The 27,963-nt window shown below is 40.5% G+C and overlaps 1 protein-coding gene across 1 annotated transcript in view; it reads right to left on the bottom strand.

Annotated features, from left to right (window-relative positions):
• The window catches only part of LOC124284840 (orexin/Hypocretin receptor type 1-like), a 131,856-nt gene that overhangs the window by 11,888 nt on the left and 92,005 nt on the right, over positions 1-27,963 (bottom strand). The window contains 1 exon segment of the mRNA XM_046720957.1: positions 7,777-7,821. The gene's annotated coding sequence lies outside the window, so the exon portion shown is untranslated.

Genomic DNA, 27,963 nt, shown 5'->3' with positions numbered 1-27,963 from the left:
TATATTTTGTGCTCTCCCTTGATGTGCCAACATCATAGTTCTATTTAACAGAACAGCGCACCCCTTGTTATTTACCATATATCACGTCGGACTGGGTTTACGCCTGGTTAACAGCTTATTCGGTTTCCGGACAGAGGATGAATGCGTTGCAGTCAGTGCAGTAGACACATTTCTTACAAAACCTGATTTTGTCATCATTTAGACGGATTTGACAAATCCAGCTGGCTGAATTACAGGAAAAGCATTGACAGTTTGACAAATGACGCAAATAATTTAGTCTTTGTTATCAATTATCATTAGACGATGGTTTCAATCTTAATGACAAGTTGACTCATTATTAGTGGAGAAGTCGCCCTCTGAAATGAAAAATGCCTGCATTTGTCACATATTCCTCAGCTATACAAACTTCAATAAACACCATGATATATACGGGGACGGTGTTAACAGGTGCTATCTGAAAGTCACCGACCTCCTATACATGTATTATGTTCTCGTTGTCATCTAATACCAAAACAGAATGATGCCAGAACTTGCTAATCCATGGGTTCAAATTCCATGTTGGCAACGACATTGATCCTTATGTGTCGGCACACCACTTGGACACATTATTCTATTTAATTTACTGGTTTATACAATATCTGTGTTGCTTTGGGGCAATCCTATCACTTTAAATGTTCTCATGAGTGAGTGAGTTAACTGTTACGCTTCTTTTAGCAATATTCCAGCAATATCACGGCGGGGGGACACCAGAAATGGGCTTCACATACAAACGTTCTCATGAACTGTCAGAGATACCGTTAAACCAAACTCGCATATAAGACTTTTACACATGAAATTAGCTTCTATTCAGCTGATCGAAGGACGATAACAAATTCTACAAAGTCAATTGCTTGTCAATCAGGGTTGTATTTGACAAAAGAAAACGATGGCGTTCCACAGAGTCCACCATTACACATGAACAATCAATAATACCCACGAACGGTGCAGTTTGGGAAAGGCCGTAAGTGAATAGTCAGACAAACATACCACACGCGTCAGAATTGCCACAATGTTCCAAAGGATATTGGTCTATGAAGTAACGCAAGTGAAATTACCTATTACACCACAGTCTTTGGCCTTTCCAGACGTTACTTGAACTCCTAAGGTTTCCAGTTTGCTTCAAGGATTTCTCCAGTGCTCAAAGTTTCTTTCCTATTGATTATTGTCATGGAGGCTTGCTCGATATATATCTGGGTGACGCTATGGCGCCCGTCCCTTTAAGTTAATTTGAAGTAGAATTGAAAACGGCAAATCCTTTGTTGGCGAGTCCTTTGTGTCAGAAGACAGTCAGTTAACGGTCTTGTCTACAGGAAGAATGGCAATGGGACCGATTGTTGTCAAATTAACTCAAAGGGTTATCCAAAGGGTCATATAAGTTTCGTTGGCGACATTGGTATTCTGTGGAAACGTACGTTTGTAAAGGTTCAAAACATCTCCGAAAGTAGCTGATACAATAACTCCGTTGAAAAAAGCATAAACATCTTATGTAACAATTGTGTAGTTTTTTATCTACTAAGGTTGTATCTATCATTTTAAATGTAATGCCTTTCTGGTTCAGCTTCACTTATTCTTTCCTTGTCGAAAGTGGTGACAAAATGTTTTTCGGGTTTTATGGCGTTTTCATTACATTTTATGTCTGACTGTGCTGACATATTTCAAAGACGACGACGTAATGCAAGGAAATAACTTTATCTTTTTCCTTTACTGAGACAAATAGGATCAGTTGTCGCGGAAGGGATATAATCTTGTTCAAACTAATGACTATCCTTCTGTGTCTCTTGGCGATAACGTGTGTGACCTGTTCATGTGATTCACTGGCATTCCAGTCTGTTTATCGATACACTTGAAAAAATGACACAAAAGAAAAAAACAGCTGTAAATTCGTCTCCGCATGGATCAAGTAATTTAATTTGTAAGGATAAACAAATTCTGGCTACGTGGGAAATAAAAAATTTAAAAACATATATCTGAGCATCATTGACAAAGCAGTTTTAACAAAAACCTGCTTGGAACCCCGGTTGTGTTTTTATTTATTTCTTTTCGTTATTTCTTTTCGTTTTTTCTCAATCAACACTGTGAACTCTGATATCAGATATCATTTTATGTATGCAAGCTTTCATTGAGTTATCATCCTTTGAAAATAAGTCTTTTATAAATTAGTTTATGATTTCATGACCAGCGTGAAACGATATGACGTAAGGTGGATAAAACTCGAAGTTAATATTATTTTCAGGCATTGGTTTTGCAGTGAGAATAAAATATCGCATAAAAATATTATAATAATTGTTTTACCGCACAATCCGTTGATCGATATGTTCATTATCCAAGATCAATCTTTAGTTTCAGCGTGGGGCAAGATCGGAGCACTGGAAGTTTTCAGATGCCTACCCGCCGGATACAGTCACCCATCCACCTACTCTCCGCCACCAGCGTTACACAGACTTCACTGATTTGTGACCTGTGCTCTGTACGCTGGGCCACGTGACATTCTGAAGAAACCTTATGCCTATTTTGCGAGGAAAGGACCCGAAATTATATATCCAGTCACAAATGAACTTCGCTCGTGTTTTGTGCAAGAGAGGGATTTTTCCAAGGGGCGCTTACGAAAAAACGACGTCAGAGTCATAATGATAATATTGACTGAATATTCATGAGGTTATAATGTTCGTTACAATGAATTATGTTCGTAGAAAGGCATCTCAATATTATGTTGTCTTCGTATCTCTATTACCAAATGTTTTCTATTGTCACCTTTTTCATATAATCAGGGCGGTTAGGCCCTGGTGAAATAGTCACTTATGTCAGATCCTGACTTAAAATCATTGTAATGGCGAATTGTACATTTGGAGAAAGGTAAATGCTCCTGAGAATTGTTTCCGGATTGTCAGGGTTTCGTTCTTTTTGGCAAAATCATGATTATTATTTTATTCAACATTTATTTCCGCAGAGTACTGACTCATGGACAAATCACACATTTACACAGATTATTTGATGCATTGTTGAAATAAATTAGTTACTTATGGACATGTGCAACGTAAAGCCACAAAAGTCGCTCTTCAGCAAGGCGACAACGTCTATTGAACGTGATCCTAGCCGCGACGTATTGATACTTTACGTCCGTTTGAGGAAATTCACCATCATAAGGACCCAAAATCATAAGGAGGTCAAATGTAATAGCTGGCAAATTCCATAAAACCTATTCGATCAATCACCATGTGCATTTGCGATTGACGTTCTGTTGAGAAAATCTGCAAAGAAATGGATTAAAAAATGTAATTTTAGTAAAATGGTATCGATTTTCTCGTGTTGAAATGCAATCGGTCAACCTGAATGTCTGATGCCAGATTCATTCCGTTACCTTCCATCCAAAAGAGTTCAAAGGCTGATTCAGAACCAGGAACAGCAAACCCTTGTAAGCTGTTTTAGTTAGTTATGCAACAGTACAACCAACTGTGTTTTTCCCCAAATCTTGTGGCAAGTTGAATGACAGTCCTCGGAAGAAGGTAGGATTTAGTTGGAGATTACAGTTTTAATGCTCCTAAGTGGAGATCTGCCATTTAGTTTCTCTTAATCCTGAAGTCCGAGAAGAGATATGTTTCCCGTGAGTCAAAGCATGAAATGTTCCGCGTAACATTTGAACCAATATTTTCAGTGCACAAGAAGTGTGAGTGAGTGAGTGAGTGAATGAGTGTGTTACATTTCGACAGTATTTCAGTCGTAGCAAACCAGACTTTCCTTGGACAAGGTCAGTTAAAAGAGTTGTTGATAGCAAGAGCAACGACCCATTCAGTTCCTGTAACTTCGGACGACAACCACGGTGAGTTTGATGGCCCATTCTGTTGCGGAATCCACAAGAGGTGGGGGATGGAATAGCTTACCGCTTGGATACCTCTTGTCTTTTGTGATTGATAAAACAGAAATCTTATCATAGACTCTCATAATTGTTTGCTTTGTTTTTGATAACATTAAAGCTGTCTTGTACCTGCCACTCATTGGTCGGGAAAATGAATTAAGGCTGAGATAGGACTTTGTAGATGCAAATAAGTGTGACAGACGAAGGTGTTTCCTTCATATTGCCCCACAACCCATTCCTAGTACTAGACTTACTCTACTGTAACGGGTCCCTCATTTAGGGCAGGATACGCTCACCATTTCGCGAACACATGGTGTAATCACTATTCGACAGGGATTCTTAACCGCATGCTCAGGATACAGACAGAATAGTAATAACAATAATAATAACATGCGCTCTTATGAGGGTTTCCGCTTTTAGCAAGATCTTACGATCGTAGAAACCCTTTCCCTCGTTTGTATTTCAATTATGATTTTTTTTTCACAAACGTTGTTTAAAGGCTTGCGAATAATTGAATAAAAGCTCAATTTGAGCATCTATCTGCGCAATTGGGAACCGATCACATGTGTCAACCAAGTCAGCGGTCCTGACCACCAGGGTGCCGTTGTACAAAGCAATCTTAGCGCTAAGGTGACCGTAACTCCCATACCTTAACATAGACTTAAGGTAACCTTAGCGCTAAGGTTTTGTACAACGGCACCCTGATCCCGTTAGTCGCCTCTTACGACAAACATGGGTTACTGGAGATCAATTCTAACCCGGACCTTCACGGGTATCTGGTATTTTGATGTCATTCAAATAATTCTGGAGCAAATAAGCTACATTGTAGACGAAAGACCACTGTAGATATGCTGACAAGGTTTCCAAACAACTTTCAAAAGTTACTAAACAGGGCAATCTTGTGTCGTCATTTGTTTCATGTCAGAGGAGTAACTTTCGTGCATCACTCGCGAGGAAGAAAGTCATCTTCCAGGCACTCATGTTGTCAAAACGAGTCGTCAAATGAATATACATGTATTCAGTGAAGCTAATGGGGATGATTATGGATAATGGATGGTTAGAAACATGATCTGTCAGAATGTTGCAATCACAGTCACGTTACCAGAGAATACATTTCACCATTCAGCCTTGATATATATATAGCAAAGTTCAGATCTATCATACAGATAGATTAGATAATATATTTGTAACGCAAAACAACCCTATCACCTTCAAGGATAAACGTTAACTGTTAGATGTGAGGACATACATGCTTCTCAGCGTGTGTAATTTGCTAAATAAAGTTAAAACAATTTCCTATTACGTATCGAGTTTTCCTGCAAACTTGTGACAGTAAAATATGAGCCTATTTTCCGGTAATATTTTGGCGAATCTGGATAAGATGAACATTCGAGGTGCGTTCAAATGATGGTCTCGCAAATGTTAATCCCGATTGGGCACTTTCAGAGCCCTCAAATCTGTTTTTAAGACTACAGCCAAATACTCGAATTCCACGAAAAGCGTATGTGTGTACAATGTCCAGTTAGCACAAACTTTCACTTTCCACTTATACCTGATCCATGAAGATCCGGGTTAGAATTGATCTTCAGCAACCCATGCTTGTCGTAAGAGGCGACTAACGGGATCGGGTTGTCAGGCTTGCTGACTTCGTTGACACATGTCATCGTATCCCAGTTGCGTAGATCGATGCTCATGCCTTTGATTACAGGATTGTCTGGTCCAGACTCGATTATTTACAGACCGCCGCAATATAGCTGGAATATTGCTGAGTGTGGCGTTAAACGCCATCCAACCAACCAACTGCATGTAAATCTCGAGCTGCACTGTTGTGTAAAGTGTATTGGTTCAGTTTATTTGTAATTCAACCAACCACATATGACCAATAAGAAAAGCTCTCCGTCAGAGGTAGACGGAGGATGATTGAATATTTCAGACATAACCAGGCGGCGGCCTATTGCTCCCAGATGTAATATACCTCACGTCGTCGTAGCTTATCTTTAGATTTCAGTTATCAATAAAGGTATTTGAACACAGTATATTGAAAGCATTGAGTTCACGGCAACTCACATTTTACGACAAGTATGAGTTGCTGTGAGCTTTAATTCCCACGGCTCCCTAGCACTGTGATTTCCAGCGCTAATGGGGTGGTGGGGTAGCCTAGTGGTAAAAGCGTTCGCTCGTCAAGCTGAAGACCCGGGTTCGATTCAACGCATAGGTACAATCTGTGAAGCCCATTGCTGGTGTCCCCCGCCGTGATATTGCTGGAATATTGCTAAAAACGGCGTAAAACCATACACACTCACTCAAGCGCTAATGCAATATATACCTAATAAACAAATTGTTTGTATGATTTTCACTTTGGATTGTATGAGTCAGTTTATGTAACAGGTCATTTTGATGTCAAGACATCACGCCACAATAATGCACATGCCATTGCCAAAGGATCGGATCAGTAACTTTTCAAATTACATTCTCATCTCCCTAGGGATCATATTGATGTCTTATCATGACATATCGAAGTCTCGCTTTTCCTTGCCTCCATACACGTTGACCCAGTAATAGAAATTTATACAATGTACCGTGGTGTTTCCGAATAATCTTGTCTGTTTCCTTTCCAGAAAGTCTACAGAACCGTCTCCAGTGAATCAACGTCAGGCCGGTCGATTACTGAGGCAGCCCATACCCAGTGAGTGAGGGCATGTTGTTTTGTGTCGCATTAATATTACACTGATTTCAACAATGACTAGGAAAACAAGAGCATGTAACAAGCAAAATCCTAACATTTGGTTAAGAAGCAGTGTCCGAAATAGCCACTGGTCCGCAAGCCCGTGACTAGTAAAAATCCAGTCGGGACAGCAAATCTCCACAGACACTGGCCCGACTGGCTTTTCATGGGGTTAAATATATCACTCTCTCCGACTTTATTAGTTATAATTCACTTTTAAATTATGCAATATTGTGGCATGATTGAAACGTTCATCATATTAGCAGATTAATGATGAAACCTGTGTTATGCTGACAATATCTTATTCTCATCTATTTTTGTAATCTTTTGCTTAGTTTCTACATTCAAATTTTGGGCTAGTGAATTATTTTGTGGGCTACTAACTTTCAGGCGTAGTTAGCCGGACTGGCAAGCAAAATATAGACACTATTTCGCACACTGTTAAGAAGTGCAATGTTTGAACATTCAAACTTTCGTTGCCATCAATTACATCCATACACTATTCCTGATAGCTATGGCGGTTGGGAAGCCTTGTTAAATCGGTCGCTCGTCACGCCTAACACCCTGGTTCGAAGGGTACAGTGTGGAAATATATTTTTCGGGTTTCGATCGAAGTATTATTGCTGGAACTGGAATATTGGTTATTGCGTATGGTATCACTCACTCTTGCACTCACTAACTCACTCCAATGCCCATAGCAGAGCACATTACACAACGCCAAGGACTCGTTAAACCAGAAAGTTAATACCATCATTCAGGGCTGTTTTCCTGTAACTTGTTGAGTTTGTGAAGCTGTCGTTGGTTTAAAAAGCATTAAGCCTAATGTTTAATGCAGTTGGTCGAACTATTTTAAAAAATCAACTTCCAGATCAGTCGTGCCTAAGAGTGAACACAGAATATTTCGAGGAATCTGAGTTGATACAGTGCTCCGGAAATTTCGCTTCAACTAATTTTGACACGGACTGGGCCAAAACAAATCGTACAAAAGTAATCTACACCAACCCCCCACCCCCACCCCTAATTTCATTTTTAAGTAGGTTGGTCTCATTAGCAAATGGGACGGTGGGGTACCCTATTGGTTAACTCTTTCCCTCGTCACGCCGAAGACCCGGGTTCAATTCCCAACATGGTTTCTGGAGTCCCTGTACGAAAAGCTCACCTGAGTTTGGAACTGCTGAGCCGTCAAATCATCGTCCTGGCATACCTGCAATAGATATACATAATTAGATGTGCCGTGGTACAAAACAAATTGGCCTCATTAATCTTATGCGTTAACAATGAAAGTGAATACACTTTCTATCATGATATATCAAAGATATATATCTGCTTGAAACAGTCCATTGAACGGTTATCGATTATCCCATGAACATATATTTATGGATCTCTATCCAACTGTGACGATAAGAGGCGTTCGTAAACGTGAACGTATAACGCCCCACCTGTGTCACATGTCACAAACACATGCAAAGGCAGGTCAATTTATAATCTAAAAAATCTCCACGGGAACAACAAGCCGTGAACTTGGCTGAATGGGGAAAAGGATAACAGCGAATATGTTCTGGTTCATATGTCATTTGGGGCGGTGGGGTAGCCTAGTGGTTAAAGCGTTGGCTCGTCACGCCGAAGACCCGGGTTCGAATCCCCACATGGGTACAATGTGTGAAGCCCATTTCTGGTGTTCCCCCGCCGTGATGTAGCTGGAATATTGCTAAAAGCGGCGTAAAACCAAACTCAGTCAGTCAGTCACTCATATGTCATTGTTTTTCTGAGCAGACACTACGAAAGGGCTGTATATTAACGAGTTGGGTATCAGTCAAGGCAGTGGTTGATATTATGGACAATGTCAATGTAGAATGACACGTCATAAACCTAGGTACCGAGCCTGAGTTACAGAGTTTGGGTGATATATAGCATTGACACGATCTCTTGTCTCTGTAGGGGCGGTGGGGTAATTGTATTCAACCTAATGTTAAATCCAATTTCAGATCACTGTTTACTGTGTTTATGGGGGCGGTGGAGTAGTCTAGTGGTTAAAGCGTTCGCTCGTCACGCCGAAGAACCGAACTCGATTGCCCATGCATGTACACTGTGCAGCCCATGTCAGGTGTCCACCGCCTTGATATTGCTCGAATATTGCTAAAAGCGGCGTATAATCCGGCTCACTCACTTGTACCACTGGATATTTGGATAACACAATCACACCACAACGACGGTATTAAGCCCATGACTTTGAATGATTGTGGTTTTGTACACATGTTTGCTGCACTGGTTTTAAGTCGTCATTTCTTGTGCACGTGTTTCGGTTCATATGATTCTTCCCCGTGAAGATCCGGGTTAGAATTTGTCTTCAGTAACCCATGCCTGTCGTAAGAGGCGACTAACGGGATCGGAGGGTCACGCTCGCTGATTTGGTTGACACATGTCATTGTATACCAACTGCGTAGATCGATGCTCATGATGCTGATCACTGGATTGTCTGGTGATTTACCGCCACCACGTAGCTGGAATATTGCTTGAGTGCGGCGTAAAACTAAACCCACTCACTCTTTTGATGAAGACGATCGTGTAATTACGGGATTGATTTCTTTACTGTTATCATTGAAGTTAAGAAAACATGAATTAGACTCTAATGATTGGCTGGTTGGCTTGCTCTTTTACGCCGCACTCAGCAATGTTCCAGCTGTAAATTATCGAGTCTGGCGTTAATCAAAAGAAGAAAAATACCTATAACAACATGTTCACAATCATAACACATCTTGGCTTAAAGTAGAGCACGTTGTACCGTTTCGACTACTATATTCAAGCATTATTAATCTCTTGTGTCTCTAAACATTTACTGGAATTAGTGAATTTCTAGCGAATTAGGCAGTACATTGTCGATCCGAGTCATTCCTAAAGGAAAAAACACAAAAAAACCACAAAAAACAACAACAAAAAAACAGACGAAATTCATAAATGTTAGAGACGAAAGTGGCGACCACACTGCAAAGCCCGAGTAGAATCAGCTCTCTCAGCTCAATCAGCAACTTAACGCTCAACATCTATGTGTGAAGTGTGTTTTCCTGCTTTTTAACTCAAGGCGCTCGCACGCCAGGGAAAAGGAAACGGCATGATTGAATTCAATGGGGACAAAACATCGCCGAGTCTGTTGTTTTTCACTGAAAATATGGATTTCGCTCAAACTCCATTTTTTTATTTTATTACTTTTAAAAGGCTCCTCGAACATGCTCAATTTACGTGACAGAAAAGGCTGTCACGATATTCCTTGAACATGAAGAAACCATTCGTTTCAAGTACCTCAAGAGCAATGTCTCCATCTTCATCTGCGTTAAAAAATACATCTAAAAGGATGCGAGAGTCCTTGAATTAAACGTTGGGACACAATCAATAACACAGATGCTTTGGATCTGTCGACAGACCGACATCACGCCGTGTACAGTTTTAACATATTAACAATGTATGTCATTAACCAAAATTAATAGGCATCACGATGACCAGATATACTGAAGAATATGTACAATGCCCTTAATTCGGCGGACCCTCCTTAAATAGGACGAATCTGTGCCCATTGAAATGGTCCAGATAAGAAAATTCAGATATTTTTCAGAAAACTGTAATGCGAGATTTTGTAACAAGATATTCTACATCTAATAAGTACATAATTATATACATCGTCAAAACGAGTCACATTATTCATTCGGAGAACAGATTGTGGAATTCAGCCTTTCATAAAGATCGCTGAAAACTAAATAAAATGAAAACGGGTAGTGTTTAATTAAAACGTCAAAAGCATTTCCATAAATATGTGTTTATAAATAGCCATTATCATAAAATAGTGAAGGTTCCATGTCAAAACAGGAATTGAACGAGCCAAGGTCATATAAAAATGCATGACTTTCAAGTTGTTGAGGTGCTGAATTATTGACTGTGGCAACATGCTTTAATATTTATGTACCTGTAAAACGGCGTGTTTCTGTTTTTGTATGTTAATCAATATTTGTGTACTTTTATGTTGTTTAGGTCAGATCCATTCGATCATTCTATTGTGTACTTCCAGGTAACAGGAGGGGGATGAGCAATACATTTATCCTTGTATGCTGCTTGACGGCATGTAAAGTATTTGAGTTCAAACCGAATCAGTAGCAATATAGGCTCCAGTGCCATCACAGAATTCAAGAATTCTAGATTTGCCTGAGTTGCCTTTGAGTGAATCTGGGGCAGTGGGGTCGCCAAATGGTTAAAGCGTTCGCTCGTCGCTCTGAAGAGCGGGCTCGATGCCCCACATGGGTGCAATGTGTGAAGCCCATTTGTGAAGTCCCTCGCCTTGATATTGCAGGAATATTGGTAAAAGCGGCGTAAAACCATACTCACTGATCATTCTTTGAGTGATTCATGTTTCGGAATTACAAGTAAAGTAAACTGCAATTAATGTGTCCTGTTTGGTTTGAAGTAAAACCCTACAGTATCATTGTATCCTTTACCAACTGAACTGCTACTGCCACCACCAAACCTGAAAAACAAGTAAACCCCATAATACCCCTCCTACCAGCATAGCATCGAATGCATCATTTATTAGATTAAATATAGTTCTGGGTGCATCCGTCTATTTTAACCCTTGACTCAACTGGTGTGATCACTAGATGGTGCTTCATTATTTTTTATCAATGGATCACTGAAAATGTTTCCTGTCATACCGGTAGCACCAACAATCTACACAATGTTAATAGCATCACATCCAGTAATACCCCTCCCATGTGAACAACAGAATCTGAACGAGAAAGTCAATATCATGAGCTAAATTCCAAGGCTTAGCTTCGGCTAGTATTTGTATCATATGGACAAGCCATGTGTTCGAGGGCTAGTATGTACATCATGTTGACAAGCCAAGATTCCAAGGGCTAGTATGTGCGTCATGTTGACAAGCCATGTGTCCTTGGGCTAGTATTTGCATCATATGGACAAGCCATGTGTCCTTGGGCTAGTATTTGCATCATATGGACAAGCCATGCGTCCTTGGGCTAGTATTTGCATCAAATGGACAAGCCATGCGTCCTTGGGCTAGCATGTGCATCATATGGACAAGCCATGTGTCCTTGGGCTAGTATTTGCATCATATGGACAAGCCATGTGTCCTTGGGCTAGCATTTGCATCATATGGACAAGCCATGTGTCCTTGGGCTAGTATGTGCATCGTGTTTACAAGCCATGCGTCCTTGGGCTAGTATTTGCATCATATGGACAAGCTATGTGTCCTTGGGCTGGCATGTGCATCGTGTTGACAAGCAATGTGTCCTTGGGCTAGTATTTGCATCATATGGAAATGCCATGTGTCGTTGGGCTAGCATTTGCATCGTGTTAGCAAGCCATGTGCTCTACATAGTACTAAATGTCTTTGAATATTTGCCAGAACATTTCCGAAAAAATATGACTGGGTATGCCAATACACGCGCGTATGACCAAAATTGGATAACGAACTCTTTTTTGCTAGTTTTATAGACACTTTTAACAGGATCATACACATCTGACCGAATGTTTTCTAAACGTAATAAATAAAAGTTTATTTTTTTCCATAAAAAAAAGAACATTGCATTTCTTTTCAAGTTGCTAAACGTCCTTTGCGACACTTGAAGCTCATAAAATATGGAGTTGCATTTATTGAATCTGAAGATTTTCGTTCCCGTGTCATTTACAAACGCATCACCAAGTTCTTGTTCAAAAGAACAATTCATTACTGAGAACGATTGTGTTCAGTATTGAAGTGTTTGAAGTGACAGAATTGCATTCCCAAACAACAACTAATTACATTCATCAGTACTATATGACTTGTTCAATTATACAATACAACGTGTATGCCATACATAGCGCGTTTAGTTTCCTTGAATGCGCACGAGTGAGTAAATCAATAAAATTTAAACATTTTGCAAGATCGTGTTAATTAAATAATTAGGTAAAAGTACTAATAGTTTAACAAGCGTTTTTATTTGGTGATACGTAATTAAAAAAATTACAATGTTAAAGCTGCAATAGTTTCAGAATGAGATTTAGATTCTGGTTCAAAGATCAAGGGACTAACTATTCAAATTTCCCAAACTATGATTCCTTCGGGAAGCTCCGTGAAACAGTCTGAACTGATTCTTCCGCCAGCGCCTCAATGGAATGTCGTGGTTATTGTGGCATACTCCTGCAACATGTAATTGTCTGTTTGTAACGTGTGTGTGTGCGTGTTTGGCGTGTGTATGCGTGTGCGTGCGTGCGTGTGTGTGTGTGCCGAAGATCCGGGTTCGATAGCCCACATGCGAACAATGTGTGTTGCCAATATCTGGTGTCCTTCGACGTTATATTGCTGGAATATTGCTGAGAGCGGCGTGAAACTAAACTCGTAACGGTACAACCTTGCAATATGTTATGTTCTGGTTGTAACGACACTGCATTCTTCCGATAACAATGTCCCCTTTGTGATGACACATCCTTGGACAATGTCATGCATAAATTGTACGAGTAACACCTTGCGATATCTAATGTCCAACATTTGAAGGAACACAGTCCTGATGTATCCTTGTTTGTGAAGGTTCAACCATGAATTCTGTTATCTCGATGTTCTTTCTCCCAACTAGTTTAAGATCCGTGATAGACATCCCCTGAGCACATATCCCTCATCAAGATCAGCCTCCAGTCAGTTGCCGTAAAGACTCTCATATTGATTAAACTGACACTCACCATGTTACAGAACTGGAACTTCATTTCCGTTGTTCTTCCGCTGGTCAAGCAGAAACATATATAAGGATATCTTCGCGTCTACAATTGTATGCACGCTGCCTTCACGATCGTTTTGATACCGCTTGTATAATCAAGCAAATAGACACAACCCTCTGCTTTGATGTGCATTGAAGACAAGTTTCTGAAATGTCATCGCCTTCATATTCTTACATCCAGGCGTTTGACGTTTGTCGGGGATTCAAAAATATAATTTGTTTTGTAGACATTTGTATGTATGGAATTTGAAATTAGCTATCAGAAATGGCGTTCTAGTCTATCACCGCACCGACTGGAAGGTAAAGTTCACCGTTTCGCGAATATCTGGTGTCCTCACTATTTGATGGACACAAGTTCAGAACATTATAGCATTTGCACAATGGGTTGCTTTTAGATAACATTTCTTATGGTTGTGGAAATGTTTATGTTAAGAATCAGGGTCCCGATCCACAAAGCGTTCGTAACGTTACGACCTGTCGTAACTCTATAGTTTATCATAGGCTTACGAATGTCGTTGCGCTACGAACGCTTTGTGGATCGGGACCCAGGCTAGCTATTCTCGAAACGTTCGTAGCCCTACGAACTTCTTAAGCCCATTCTTAACACTTGGGTTACGATCAAAGTTAAGAATTCTTAGGGCTACGAACGTTTCGAGAATAAGGGCCAAGTAGAGAAAAGTGGGCTGGTTACTATGTCCAGACTGGGAATAACACTAATCTAGAAGGTTCTGGACTCATGCGCCCTAGAGACAGTTCCAGAACAGAAACTTCTTGAAACCTTTGTATATATTTAAAGGGGTCGACCTCTTGTCTTGGTGGGGCAGTGGGGTATCCTCGTGGTTGAAGCGTTCGCTCGTTACGCCAAAGACCGGGTTCGATTCCCCACATGGGTACAATGTGTGGAGCCCAATTTTGGTGTCCCCCCGCCGTGATATTGCTGGAATATTGCTAAATAGGTTTAGAAGTGCTTAAAGCGGCGTAAACCTAAACTCACTCACTCTTGTCTTGGTCATTTCACGTGACATCTCGCGTTTCATGAAGATCAGTAGTGGTTTGAAGATCACTTTTCACCCACGATACCAAGGCCCATTTTCGCAGTTTGACCTCTGTGGTGAGGTGAGGTTGCATGGGTTTAACGTCGTGCTTGAGAATATTTCGCTCATATGACGACGTGCATGCGTGTGTATGTGTATGTGCGGCTGCTTGTACTAGCCCAGACTGAAGCTGGTTTTATAGTGCAAGCCCACTGAGATACCATTCCGCAGTGAAGCATGAATACCCCACTCAGACACATTATACTGACTCCGAGCCGACCAGTCCTTGATGTACCCATTAATGCCGAGCGCCAGGCAGGGACCAACAAGTACCATATTTTAACGTCTTTTGGTATGACGCGGTCGGGGATCGAACCCGCGACCTTCCGCTCTCCGGGCGGACGCTCTAACCACTACACCACGGAGGCATCATCACTGTCGTTATTTTTATTTTTTTATAATAATTATTTGTATTATACTGAAATTGCATTGTATTGTACTCTCACTCTACTTTGGACTGTCATCAGTTAGGGCCTGTTCGATTATGCTAAACCGGTTTTGGTTTCGGGAAAACCATGCACTCGATTATGTTTCACACCTTATCCTTTTTGGTACAGATTTGTGTTAACTTAACTCACTGTTTAATTTGGGAATCGACACGTAAAACCCTTTCTGCACACTTGTGTCATGCAAAGACACGACAGCGAACTGCATTAGTCTCTTTTGTTTTATAGGGCGGTGGGGTAGCCTTATGGTTAAATCGTTCGCTCGTCACGCTGAAGACCCGGGTTCGATTCCCCATATGGGTACAATGTGTGAAGCCTATTTCTGGTGTCTCACCTAGAGAACAGATTATGTTATGATTCACTTATCATTTCTGATACATGTACATTCCAGACGCATATTTATAATATCCGAAAGTAATATCCTGCTCGATTCGTCTATTGCTCACTGGTGATATCGAATGCTCATATACCTTAATGTATTCTTTAAGATCTCTTTACAACATATGAATATTACTGATGGGAAGTTATAGTGGCTTGCTCTTTTGTTATCTCACAAGTTCTTTACTTCAGAGCACATAGATGACACTAAATTTACCACCTACATGTTATCAGTTATCAGTTATCATTGTTTGTGCGGTAGAAAGGTTCAGTGGATAACGTCTATTTGAAAGCTAAGGCATAAATACCTGTGCTTGTCGTTAAGGAAGGTAGGGTGGTTAACATATATGATTTTATGTACTTCACGGATATTTGCTCTTGCGATCAACCACTGGTTTGCTTAGTCATAGCTAACTTATCACATGTAACCATAGCCTAATTAGTGATCTGGTCCTATTGACTTATAATCTAATTGCTTTTTTAAAACTTTATTTTCAGTTAATATGTAACATAAAGAAGACAGCGAAAAGAAAATATACCTAATAAATCATGCTTGTGCACAATGATTTCTGAAGAATCTAACAATATAGAAAAAAATCAAGTATAGAAAATCCTAAACTACAAAGCAAGGTTGAGCTCTTGCACCATTTAACATTTCAATACATTCGTCCGATGTTCTTGCTTCTTTGCCAGAAACTTTAGGAGCTAGTATATCTCCTGAACTCCTGGTGTTGTGGGGATTGAAACACCTTCTCCCTAATTTACCCTATGTATGATATATCACGTATTCATATACATGGGAAGGCGTCTAAATTATTGTATAACCAAGCATAAATATACATTTTATGAATCTAATATCTTCTTTCAACCAGGATTTAATCAATATCATGGCCCCGAATATCGACCAGATGTTGAAAAGGCCCAGGTCTCTTGATAGCATCAGGATTCTCCTGGAACATCTTTCGTCATTCAAGACGTCTCTTTGTATCTTGTACGTTGTGCAAACTGAAATGGGCGGTGTTGATCATTGTCCCTATCGGGAACGAAGATTAACGAAAACACCCGACGTACTCAAAATCCCGAAAGGCAGCACACTTACAAGGCATCAGTGGTGCTTGGTTTTTGCTTAAGAAGGAGGTAATGGGCTCTCAGTCTGCTGTAGGACAGAATGTGGTGCCATCACGAGTAATCTTAGTACATTTACACAAATGTATTGCATCAATCAAGTACAATCAGATTTCCTTTGGCTGTGCAGCCGCTTCGTTTGAGGGAAAGGAGAAATTTATTCCTTTTCTATAAGCGAAGACATCGCCTTGAGTACAACATCAGCGTAACTCGTCTGTCAATGGCATTTCGTTCAAATTGGATATTGGTGAAAGTGTCAAATGTTTGACAAATCCATGTCATGTTTTCATGTAATTGGTCATCGTGTTATATTTCGTAATGGCACAGAAATGATATTGACATTATCAGGAGAGGCTTTGGAATAAATATATATTGATGCCCAGCACCCAGGTTATGTCATTAAATAACATTGACACTCTATATAATCATAAGAAACGTCTGCTAAAAGCAGAGTCTGTTATAATTGATGCAACGCCAAGGTTATCTCATTGAACAAAAGTGACTAACACTATATGATCATAAGAAATGACTGCTAAAAGCAGAGTCTGTTATTATTGATGCAACGCCAAGGTTATCTCATTGAACAAAAGTGACTAATACTATGTGATCATAAGAAATGACTGCTGAAAGCAGAGTCTGTTATAATTGATGCAACGCCAAGGTTATCTCATTGAACAAAAGTGACTAATACTATGTGATCATAAGAAATGACTGCTGAAAGCAGAGTCTGTTATTATTGATGCAACGCCAATGTTATCTCATTGAACAAAAGTGACTAATACTATGTGATCATAAGAAATGACTGCTAAAAGCAGAGTCAGTTATTGTTGATGCAACGCCAAGGTTATCTCATTGAACAAAAGTGACTAATACTATGTGATCATAAGAAATGACTGCTGAAAGCAGAGTCTGTTATTATTGATGCAACGCCAAGGTTATCTCATTGAACAAAAGTGACTAATACTATGTGATCATAAGAAATGACTGCTAAAAGCAGAGTCAGTTATTGTTGATGCATTGCCAAGGTTATCTCATTGAACAAAAGTGGCTAATACTATGTGATAATAAGAAATGACTGCTAAAAGCAGAGTCAGTTATTGTTGATGCAACGCCAAGGTTATATCATTGAACGACAGTGACTATTACTATGTGATCATAAGAAATGACTGCGGAAGGCTGAGCCAGTTGTACTACTATGGCTATATTTTAATCATATGTTATGGCTCACAAATGTGTGACATACCAGGTGTGTTCACCATTGAGGAATTCAAAGGCAATTGTATACCTAAACAAAGACGGGAACATGTGGTACAAATTGGAATTGGGAATTGCATCGAATATCATTTGGGTCACTGATGCGTCATGTTTAGTGATGACCTCCACCTGTCTGCCATAAAACATTTGTAAGGATTTGATTGTTGTAAACCTGATGAACAAACTTTCCAGCAGGAGTCCTTTGACGCTCTTTAAAAGAAAGACCATGATGAATTGTACCCCAAAGGTTGTGAAAACGAGAACGTGAAGATCCGGGTTAGATCGAGTCGTCAACAACCCATGCTTTTCGAAAGAGAGATAGGGTGGTAAGTGAGTGAGTGAGTTCAGTTTTACGCCGCACTCAATATTCAAGCTATAATCGGATCTTGACCAGATAATCCAGGAATCAACAGCATGAACATCAATTTACGCATTTGGGATACGATGACATGTGTCAACCCAGTCAGCGAGCCTGACCACCGAATCCCGTTAGTCGCCTCTTACGACAAGCATGAGTTACTGAAGATCAATTCTAACCCGGATCTTCACGGTTCGGATAGGGTGGTAAGGTTCGCTGACATTGTTGTATATAAATTTTGTATATTGATGCTCAAGATGTGGGGGCGCGGTGGGCGAACTGGCTAAGGCTAGTGATCCAGCGAGGTTGAGGCGTCGGGATCGAGCCCAGCCCTGTGACATGGTGTAAAAACCTTGGAGTACACTTTGTGTGCAGGCTCTTTCAGTGTTGTCACAACCCCTAGAGTACAGTACACAACCCTGTGCACTTAAAAGAACCCACGAATCCGTTGTATATGACCAGATGGTGGCCACATGAATACGTGCAAACACCTAGTTGCGGGTACAGCAACGTGCAGTGTACTTGGACAAAGTACTGTGACTATGTGTCCCAGTCAACCCAGCTGTGAAATGGTACCTCGATAGAATGAGCCACAATAACTCGGTGCGCCTAGTGGCTGCAAGAGTTGTATACTCCCCAGGGAGTTGAGATAGTTGATAATACGATGTGCCGTTGAGATTGACATCAAATGATCGAGGGAAAAATACCAGCGCCTTGAGTGAGCATGCACTAGTTGCCTGGATATATGCGCTATATAAATATCCTATATTAATAATAATAATAATAATAAAAATTATGTCAATCACTGGATTATTTACAGAGTTAAGTTACAAGCAAACAAAGCAACAAATGATACCCACACCAGGAGATAAAACAGAAATGGGGCAAAACATGCACATGCTCAGTAAGATATTCTTTGCGCATTTCGGATGTCTATTCCTCAACTGCACGTAGCCCATAGAAATCAATGATGTAGTTCTCGAAAGTGATGTTATTATTTATGCATTATCGTTATATGTATAGCCTCCGTCAACGTATCATCTTTCCGGAAATAATGGAATTGGTTTCACTGACTATCCATCCGTCAAGTATATAAGAAATTCATAGAGAGATGTGAATCTTTCAGCGACGGAGCCTGTACTTGCAGATAAATGAAATTATGCCTCCAAGCAAATGCAAGCAATATTTCAGTAATTCCAAAAGTGAATTGTATTAAAGATAAAACTATAAATATTGTATCACCATTCAGATTGATCTTTGTCTATCACACTGTTCCCCGTCCTGGCTGGCGTTTGTCATTAACGGGATAAGTGTTCTGTGTACACGTGTTAAACGTTGGCAGTGTATCAAAATGGGCTGACACTATAAAGCATTATACCAGGCCATATGCAGGCACGCACGCACACACGCACGCACACAAACACGCACACGCAACATACACACGTGTCATTTGCTGACTTCTCGGTGAGAAAATCCCACAACATTACTTATCCATTGATGTAAAATAAATATAGCAGAGCGGAGGAATCTGAATGGCGGCGGATCTTCAACTTAAAGCAATTCATTTAGCATCATCAAACTGACAGTGTGTTTCCCCAAACCACAAAAGGGCCGCTTAGCAATTTGTGGAACCCACCCTTGCAGAGCCTCACACAGCATCTCTCTCTCTCTCTCTCTCTCTCTCTCTCTCTCTCTCTCTCTCTCTCTCTCTCTCTCTCTCTCTCTCTCTCTCTCTCTCTCTCTCTCTCTCTCTCTCTCTCTCTCTCTCTCTCTCCCCCTCTCTCTCTCTGGGTTTCTTGTGGGAACCATAATACAATTTATCTATTTTCGTAAGTAGGTTATAAATATAAAGAACATTTCTAACTGTTTACGATTGACAGAATACAATAGATATATCAAATTCGGTGCTTCTTCATTAAAACGTCTCATGCAATTAGCATTGTTAAAGAACATTTTACACACGTCTTTGGCGTTCCTTCAGTAACTATACACTATGATACGATATTAATTAACGAGATGAAAGAAGCCGAATAGGAACGCCTTTGTCAAATTTTGAAGTTTGAATATTCAACATAAAATGGAATCATTAATGAGCATCATGGAGTGGATCTGTTTCGAGAAGAGACAGAATACTCTTTCATCTCTGTTCCGGGGTTAATAAAATGTATGCTGCCGTAGCAAATGTACATAAAACTATGCATATGTGTACATGCTATGTAGTGCGTGTCAATTTGGTTTCGTTATTACCATTACCTGCCATAAACGTTTACACTGTTATTAGAAATAAAATTCAAACCTAGTTATATCTGAATATAACGTTACAATATGTTATAGGGACGGTGGGGTAGCCTAGTGGTTAAAGCGTTCTCTTGTCACGCCGAAGACCTGGGTTCGATTCCCAACATGGGTACAATGTGTAGAGCCCATTTCTTGTGAGTCCCCCACATTGATATTGCTGGAATATTGCTAAAAGCGGCGTAAAACCATACTCACTCACTCACTACAATATGTTATGCCACCATGGGGTTTGTTTTAAGTGTGTGCTAAGTTCGAAAGAAACTCAACCAAAAAAGGAAGAAAATCCATCGCATCGGTGAAATATATCAACAATACTTTAGTTCAATTCTCAAAACGGCAGATCATTCACAGATAACGTGAGAAGTTATCCATAAGGTGACATCCAATCAACTAAACACTAGGGTCTGACCCTCCGATCCCCATTTTAGTATCTTCGTGATAAATCCCTGCATTGAATATTCAAGTACAAATGTGTACTGTACTAATATTTTGAAATATAGGCATGTTAATGATTGCTTTTTTTTGTAAACAATGATCTTCATCCAGTGATCTTCGTGTAGCTTGCATTATGGGGGCGATGGGGTAGCCTTGCGATTAAAGCGTTTGCTCCTTACGCCGAAGACCCGGGTTCGATTCCCAACATGGATACAAAGAAGCCCATTTCTGGTGTCATCTGCCGTGATGTTGCTGAAATATTGCTTAAAGCGGCGTAAAAGTAAACTCACTTACTGCATTGTGAACCTGAGCACGATTACAAGGTGCAACTAGCTGTGACACCGGTTATATGACCTTGTTACAAAGTAACCTTAATTTAGACTTATTCACTTGCTTCCAAGAGACGTCGTTTTCCATAATTACTGAATCTGTAACAGAACCAGAATCTACTAATTTTCAGCAATATTTGTTCAATATTTTGAAAAATGGTTTCGACCTATATTATTCACTTGAGTTGTGCGCTAAGGTGCATGCATACACGTGTACTGAAGGGAGGTTAGTGATGCCTTGAAATATTACAGCTTTATTCGCGACAGTCGTTCTGAGCAGGCACACAAATGAGAATAACAGCCCTATTGCTTTCTCCATGAAATATGATCCATAGCCCAGGGTGGCGAGCTGTCTGGCTCGTTAAGGAAGGGGTTAAAATAGCATAAACTTTAAGTAATAGATGGTAAGGGAGACGGGCTTCCGTAATGTATATAACAAATAATGGTGAGATACATAGCCTCAAGCCTAAACAATGTCAAGGCGGATGACCTTTGTCTTTAATAAATAGCTATATACAGCCAAATCCATGGCTCATTTCTGCCTTACAGCAACGTATATACATGATTGTGTTATGAATAAGGAGCCATACGTTGACTGTTTGATAATGAGGTTATGTTATACATTTTTCAGAATGACCCTTAATCTGGCACCAAGCCAAATTCTTATTAAATATCGCTTACTCATGACAATACTTCCGGGAATGTAGTCATGTGCACCTCCCAAATGAATTCTTAAGTCAACTGCGTCAAAAATCCAGCATACATTGTAATTTTCTGACAGGCACATGTAAGTTCTGAAAAGTAGATCCTTTATGACAATTCCGCTCGCTCGCCAGTGGGCAGAAGTCTGAGATGTCGAATGTTAACTTTCCTATCGGAGCTAGGGCTTAGTGTTGTGCAATGTCTTGTTAGAGATAAACCAGCAGCTAATATCTCCACTTTCTATTCTACACCGTCGACATTTTTCATTTAGGAGTTCCATGGACTTTTCTTGAACATAATACTGCCTCTGATATGAACCAAATCAGATCAAGTGGATAATATGTTTTACACTCGATGTACGGAAGATAGCTTGTCGTAAAGAAAGTAAATCCATATTCCTCTGACGTCACACGATGACAGGGAGTGCGCATATCTGAAAAGGGACATAACTCCAGTATGCGCACCATGGTTTTAAGGTCGATTGAATTGTAAAAATGTAAAATGATGGACATGGGGTAGCATCTATGTGATAGGACATTTAGTCAAAAGAAGGCATCCCCATGGGCACCAATTATGAACCCCTATTTGCTGATCGAATTTGAGATTCAAGCTGGGTTTGATCAAATTCAAACAAGGTGATTGATTCAAACTGGAACTTCAGGCATATAGATGGCCTGACATCGTTAGGTAATGGACAAAGTAGGCAGTTCCCCTTACACTGATTCACCCACCTGAACTAGAAATGAAAGACACAAGTGAAATCGCCTCATCCATTTCATCGTTTGATCATACATGAGGTTTCAGACCGGAAAACACACACTCCACACCACTGTATGACAAGAAGGATGACTTCAACTCCGGAACAGTCAGCTTTCCCTTATGTCCAACAATAGTCAAGCAGCTCCAGCCTTTGGTGTAGTTTGAGAACCTTTCAGGTACATCTTTCAAAGAAGACTGCAAAGAACGTAATGTGTCTTTTGCTCAAATGCTGTCGCGAACACCATGTGCCATCACTCTTTGATACTGATTCATAAACACATGTAGTCGGAATCATGACTGAACTTTCCATTTAGTAGAAATGTCTTATAAACATCGAAAAGATTTTTACTTTTTTGCCAGTATGGGACACTTGCTTTAACGTTGTACCCGCATTAAGATCATGATTCAGGGTTCGTATAAACACGGAGACGTGGAACTATGAAAACGTGAATGGCCCAAAATGCCTAGTCTTGAATATCAGAAATATTGGTGTAATGGAATATATTTTTAAAAAGGATGTGAATGGGACCCTGAAAGTCAGCGTTGACACCAGGTACTCGCGAAAAGCGTAAACATGTCCTGCCCTACCGGTAGCACCCGCCATTAGACCTCAGGTTACAAATCAGTTGAAGGTAAGAAACGTTCGGCGCGGCGAGTCCTTGGATGGGTGACCGTGTTTGGCAGCCTGACTCCTGAGAGGTTCTAGGACTCCAGTCCAGTCCCACAACGAAGAACATGTGATACATGTGGTCTCACCTTTGTGCAAAATTGCCTCTGTTTACCCAGCAGAAAATGGGTGCCCGGTGGGATAAGTCATGTGACTAATAACCTGCCTTACTGGCAGGTTGGGTTATTCGGGGTAAATAAAAGTCAGATTGTTAGCGCTATGAGCATCCACCTAGTGAATGAAGTTCAGCGCATTATAAATGCACTTATTATTATTATTGTTATTTTTCACACAATTTGCCTCAGAAAGAAACTATTTACAGCCTTACGCCACAGTACTTCTACGATGGGACGGCGGCCTAAAAGAACCAGAAAATTAAGTGATCAATGGACCAGAAAATTCTGACGATAATTTTGAATTTGAATTACTATGTAGAAGATATTCATAAGTAAGTAATGAAAAATAATCTTTTTTATGTTTCGATGGTAACCAAGAACAACTGGTTCTCCGCTGGTGTAAGTAGAACTGAAACGAAATAATTGTTATGTATCTATTTTTCTGTTTACACTAAATCGTTCTACAATATCTTACATGCAAGGCGCAAGTAACGAAAGACGATAAAGATCTTTCAGATTGATTGAAAATGCTACACAATTTACGATATGGACCATGCTTTGTTTCTCGTTGAAACTGTTCCTCAATGCTTAATATGGATATTGTTTTTGGTTTGAAAGAAGTGGAGTTTTCAGACCACAGCGTTTGGTTCCATATTTATTTCACTCGATTTAATCTTGACCATTTGCATTACTGACAAAGACAATTTGACATTTAAATCTGAATTTGAAATACGAGTGATGTAATTGGCGTCTTAATTCCGGCTTTCCTGGATACATTTTCCAACATGCTAGAAAGGTCAGCGCGTGTGCTCATTTTCTGAAACCAACCGAACAATTCTAGCGTTAACAGCAACGTTCGAGAACAATCACTCTTGATTTGATAAACCACAGATACTCTTGATAAAAACTACTTGATTTATAACTAAATCCACCGAGAAAATATCTGATATTTTAACGTCAAAACATAGGCAAAAGAACTCTGTGAATGGTAATTTGGTAAAATCTAGAAAAATATAGCGATATTTACGACGTACAACATTTTCTGAGGCCCTTTACAGTAAGCATCCTTTTGTGACATCGCAGAAAAGCTAATTTTCTGCAAAATTGTAAAGTGTGTTTTTCTATACGTGATGTAGTTGGAGTTTAATTCGATTGAATGGCAAGGACACGTTTGTCGCCGTGGCATCTTGGAAGTTAAGGAGCAAAGTGTAGACAGGAAGTCAGTTGAAAAGATGAGTTTTAAAAGCAATTTTGGAGCCGTCGTATAAATATCAAATGATGGATATTTTCTTTCTGTGCAAGGACAGCGAATAAGTCATGTTCTGCATAAACAAATGTTAAGAGTTAAGAGTTTGGCACTGTGAACAGTTGTTAAATGTCCGATCCTATGGTCCTCGTTGGTGTGTATTTATTTATGAGATTATTATAGTCAGGTACCCCTGTGTGTTTGAGGGGCGATGGGGTAGCCTTGTGGTTAAAGCGTTCGCTTGTCACGCCGAAGACCCGGGTTCGATTCCCCACATAGGTACAATGTGTGAAGTAGATTGCAGGTGTCCCCAGCCGTGATATTGCTGGTATATTGCTGAAAGCGGCGAAAAGCTCACTCACTGACTTTGGTCAGTTCGACCACTGGTTTGCACTGTTCAGTTCGAGAGAAGCTCTCATGTAACAGCAAGTGCCAGCAATTTAGAACTGAACACATATTGCAATGAGTTTAACAAACAGTTGATTGATCCATAATCCACAATTCAAGAATGTTTTGGGTATAACAATGTTTAAATTATTTTTCATTAATATGTGGGGGAAGTAAAAAATGCTGGTCCTGGAACTAATTTATTTATTTATATATATTTATATAGCGCCAATATATATCCAGCTCAGCTCAGCTGCTCAACGGCACTTTGGATGTCAATCTCATAACGGCACATCGAATTATCAATCTCAACTCCCTGGGGATCATACAACTCTTGCAGCCACTAGGCGCACCGAGTTAATGTGGCTCTCCCACCCTTACGTGGTACCCATTCACAGCTGGGTGGACTGAGACACATAGCCACAGCACTTTGTCCAAGTTTTACTGCACGTTGCTGTACCGGCAACTAGGTGTTGTCGTATACATGTGGCCACCATTTGGTCATTATGCATGGTGAGCACAAACGTGAACCAATATCTGTTTGACTCTGGTACGGTGTTCGAATCCAGTGTTGTAATATTTTGGATGACTTTGGCATTCGCGCACACGGTCACAATATTCTGGCATTCGAACCAACGATCACAATATTCTGGGATTCTACAGGGCAGGTTACAACAAAACGATCTGGGAACTCTTCCACGACCGAAAAAGAATTTGACGGGTCTGACATGATACTGCATGTGATGTGATGTGAGGTGAGGTGAGGTGAGGTAAGGTGAGGTGAGGTGAGGTGAGGTGAGGTGAGGTGAGGTGAGGTGAGGTGAGGTGAGGTGAGGTGAGGTGAGGTGAGGTGAGGTGAGGTGAGGTGAGGTGAGGTGAGGTGAGGTGAGGTGAGTTGAGGTTGGGTTTAACGTCGTGCTTGAGAATATTTCGCTCATATGACGACGTGCATGCGTGTGTATGTGTATGTGCGGCTGCTTGTACTAGCCCAGACTTAAGCTGCTTTTATAGTGCTAGCCCGCTGAGATACCATGCCGCAGTGAAGCATGAATACCCCACTCAGACACATTATACTGACTCCGAGCAAACCAGTCCTTGTACCCATTAATGTCGAGCGCCAGGCAGGGACCAACAAGTACCATATTTTAACGTCTTTTGGTATGACGCGGTCGGGGATCGAACCCGCGACCTTCCGCTCTCCGGGCGGACGCTCTAACCACTACACCACGGAGGCCGTCTACTGCATGTGCCCTCTATGTACCAAAAACAAATACACTGACTGGGAGTTTTTAATCATGAATTCTCGAGGATTTTTACAGATCAATAACAGCTGTTAAGAAACTGCTTCGATAAACACGCAATCTGTCAATGTGAATAACTCTCTGTTTACGTTTCCAAATCATTAGAAGACTTTGTTAAATGGTGATATATATACATGCGTGTACATTTATACAGTAGACTCCAACAGATGTCGCTTTTTCTTATACTGGTGTCATCCTACATTTCAAGATTCCCCGAAACAAATGAAGATGGAAAGCTTTGAGGCGTGTGACACGCCAGTCGTACAATACAACAATGTCTTCCTATTAATTCTACGAAACCACAGAGCCCACGACAGATGGTCCTGACTAATATACGGCCCTTACATAAAGTGACTCATATGTTTCCATATCATTTGAAACTGATACCTGTCACTCAATCTGAAGTATCATTGGATACCGTGTATTCTCGAAGCGCAATGTGGCCATTGAAACAGAGTAGAGTGGCATCACGTGTGATCTGGGAAACACAACGCGGAAAAGACAACCATAGAAATTGATTACACATTGAATTTCAATACCTGTGGCTTTACATTAGGAGCGTCACATATTCTGGGGACCGTTATACCGAAGTACACGATAAGCATCATGTTTCGTTTGTCGTTTAACGCCGCAATCAGCAATAGTCCAGCTGTATGGCGGCTGTCTGTTAACAATCAAGTCTGGACAAGAAAATCCAGTTATCAACAGCATGAGCATCGATCTACACAATTGGGATGTGATGACATGTGTCAACCAAGTCAACGAGCCTGACCGCCCGATCCCGTAAGTCGCCTCTTACGGTAGACTAACAACTAGTCTCTGAAATGAACATATTTTACTGAAAAAAGTTCATAGTAAAAAAATTAACAAATATAATGAAAAGGAGCCCTGAGAGTTTATTCATTTTCAGAAGCTGAGGAAATCTAGACTTGCCACATTTTCTAGACTTGTGTGGGCTTTCTTGGATATATTGTTCAGGGTCTGTATGACAGACTACTCTTACGGGTAGGGGAGGTGAAATGGGGTTACTAAACGTCATACTAAATAATATTTCCCTCATATGACGACGTGCATGCGTGTGTATGTGTGGCTACTTAATGTACTAGCCCATACTTTCAACTGGTTTTATAGTGCTAGTTCACTGAGATACCATGCTGCATGCAGGGCATCAATACTCCGCTCATACAAATTATACTGACTTCGACCCGACCAGTCCTTGTTGTTCCCAAACAATGCCGAGCACCAGGCAGGGACCAAGTACCATATTTTAACGTCATTTGTTACGACGCGGCCGGGGATCGAACCGTTCTCCGGGCGGACTTTCAACCGCAACACCACGGAGGCGGTCAGTCGCCTCTTACGACAAGCATGGGTTGCTGAAGATCAATTCTGACCCGGATCTTCACCGGATTTCAAAGCTGATGGTGTCTTAATTCCTTGAAATGAAAGTTCAACTGTGAAGCGTGTGCGATATCTTTTCCAGATATTCCAGATTCATACATTTACTAAACTGTCTCACCAGATTCACATTATTTCGCCATTAGCGAAAGTATGAATTTTCACTATTTGATGTTTGTCACAGCGTACAGAGTTTGTCAAAACATTGCTAGATACACTGAGGGAAACAAATAAGGGAACACCACTTCATGGCAGTTCCTTTCTATTTATTTCTCAGATTTCCTCCCACAGCGCTATTCAA

Source organism: Haliotis rubra, unplaced genomic scaffold, assembly GCF_003918875.1.
Source record: "Haliotis rubra isolate DU_JTF1 unplaced genomic scaffold, ASM391887v1 Scf346, whole genome shotgun sequence".
NCBI lineage: Eukaryota > Metazoa > Mollusca > Gastropoda > Lepetellida > Haliotidae > Haliotis > Haliotis rubra.
This window is presented reverse-complemented; position numbering and strand designations above follow the sequence as displayed.